The following is a 2,732-nucleotide window of genomic DNA, read 5'->3' as shown; positions in this document are numbered from 1 at the left end:
TCATCAACTATTTGACAACTCTCAAAAGTTCTGCGCAGTTGCCCTATGCTCACTGGGGAATGACCATTGAAGTACTCAAGAATCAACCGATCCGAAGTGGTCTTCGCTTTAATCTCAGCTTCAGACGGTCCGGCCTCAAAATTTAAACCAGTAACTAAAGCGAACTCCAATTGGCTAAATCTACATCTTTTTTTCCCAATATAAAACTGGACTTCGTCAGTCTTCTCCCCTCTGAATTTGTGCAACAACAATTGATGGACTAAGGCACCAGAAAAATTTAATGGTTCCGCCATGAAGAACTGTTTGAAAGGGGATTCCTTCACCCTATCCAATAAACCACACTGTATAAATTTTGCTTTAATCTTTGGAAAGTACCAACTGCCGCGCCAAGTGATACGTCCCGTAAAATGTTCCTCTACTGGAACTATCAGTTGTGGAGGTCTTAAGTTCTGCATAAAACAAATAAATACCCAATTAAATAGAATAACAAAAAAAAACATCAAATTTTATATTCTGCAATATACTATCGAGCAACTATCGGAATCTATCGCACCATATCGGACACCAATGGAAAACTGGAACTATAACATTATCGTGCACAATCGTACCTAACATCGTACACCATCGTATTATAACATACACAACAATTTGTTCCCACTATCGGGCACACATCGTACCCAACATCGTACCCTATCGTACCTCCATCTTCAACCTCAAGTTATCAGAAAACACAACCTATCGTACCACCATCGAACCACTATCGTACCCCTATCGTACACTCATCTTCAACCTGAAGTTATGAGAAACACAAATACTATCGTACCCATATCGACCCACTATCGTACCTTATCGTACCTCTAAAAAAACCCAGAAATTTTTTTCAAAATTTTACGGTTTATCAGATGTCACACAGTCAGATTTAACACAGTCAAATTCAACAATACATACTATAACATTTTTTAATGGAGAAGAGATTAAAAAAAACACATACCCTAGACATTTTTGCGCAATGGGGTGTCGGTTTTTCTTCTCCGGTGAGGGGTTGGAGCTTGGTTTTTCTTCGTCTCCGGTGGGGGTTGGGGCTTGGTTTTTCTTCGTCTCCAGTGGGGGTTGGGGCTTGGTTTTTCTACGTCTCCGGTGGGGGTTTTTCCGACCGTCGGGTGAGGGAGAGAGCAGCGTCGGGTGATGGTGGGTGAGGGAGAGAGAAGCGTCGGGTGTGAGTACTTATGTTGCTCGATGGTTTTGTGGGAGTGAAGAGTTGGGATTTGGGAGGGAACGGGAAATGGGCAGGGGAAAAGCCGAAAGGTACGGTTTTTATCAAGTTTTTTTATCACTATCGTGTACCATCGGGTACAATCGTGTACCATCATACTATTGGGAAAGCATCGGGCACTTATCGGGTACCATCGTGTACAATCGTACTAATAGGTCTGCATTAACTTAATAACAACTATCGGGCATGCATCGGACTCGTATCGATCCATTATCGTACTTAAAGGGTTTGTAGAATGAAAATAAATATCGGGCAACCATCGGGTAGCCATCGAACCTTAATGACCATCGGGTAACCAAAACATATCGGGCAAGCATCGGGTGGCCATCGGACCTCATCACTAACCTTGAAACCCAACAACTATCGTCCCTGCATCGGGCCTATATCGGACACTATCGGGCATTTAGAAAAAAAATTCAAGGAACCCAAAAAAACGCAGATTTTCACAGACCACGATTTTCACCAAAAAAACAGCAAAAAATACCAACAAACTACAGATCCAACATCTAAACAGCAATCTAAATCATAAAAACAACCAACAACAACAAGAATCAAAGAAAATTACTTACCCATGTGTATCTTTTTTGCAAGATTTTAGAGAGGAAAGGTATGGGATTTTGTTATGAGAGGGGTATTTTTGGTATTAAATGAAAGATAAGCATTTGTATCATAGGGTGGTTAACTTTGGTTCAAATTTTAATTATTAAGCTAATGTAAGCATGATTTATCAAATTTCCCTTGTAAAATCTCTTATTATTTTTTAGAGAGACTGAAGAATTTCTTTCAAGAAAAGTAAAGACTAAGTCTACTACACAATTTCAATAAACTAATACAGTGAAACAGTACCCCAAAAAGCGAGCAATAACGACATAAAGGCTTACAAGACGTGCATATAACGACACACATATCTAAGTTATGGTTTACTACAAACACCGTACTATCAAAGATAGTAGATTAGGGGTGCACACTGGTTGGATTTTCGGGTTTCAAGTTCATCGGGTTCGAGTTTTACGGGTTTCGGTTTGAGAAAAATGGTACCGAAACCGATCCGAAATTTTTCGAGTTTTTTTGGGTTTCGGGTTTCAGGTTTTATTCGAGTTCGGTTTCGGGTTTGATTTTGGGTTGGGCTGGGACATTTGTGTTTTAGGCTGAAAAGCCAAATTTTGCAAAAATAGCATTTTTTTTTACACTTTTTTCGGATTTTGGGTTTGATCATGGGTTGGGCTGGGCCAATTGGGTTTTGGGCTGAAAAGCCAAATTTTGCAAAATATACCATCTTTTTACACTTTTTTCAAAAATACCATTTTTTTGGATTTCGGGTTTGAACCCAAACCCGAGTTTTAACAAATTTCAAACCTGAACCCAACCCGATTTTTGTTGGGTTCAGGTCGGATTTAACCCGAATCCGACGGGTTTTCCCAAAAATGGATTTTCGGGTTGAAGGTCGGGCGAGTTTGCG

The sequence above is a fragment of the Humulus lupulus genome, chromosome 5 (assembly GCF_963169125.1).
Source record: "Humulus lupulus chromosome 5, drHumLupu1.1, whole genome shotgun sequence".
NCBI classification, from domain to species: Eukaryota; Viridiplantae; Streptophyta; class Magnoliopsida; order Rosales; family Cannabaceae; genus Humulus; species Humulus lupulus.
This window is presented reverse-complemented; position numbering follows the sequence as displayed.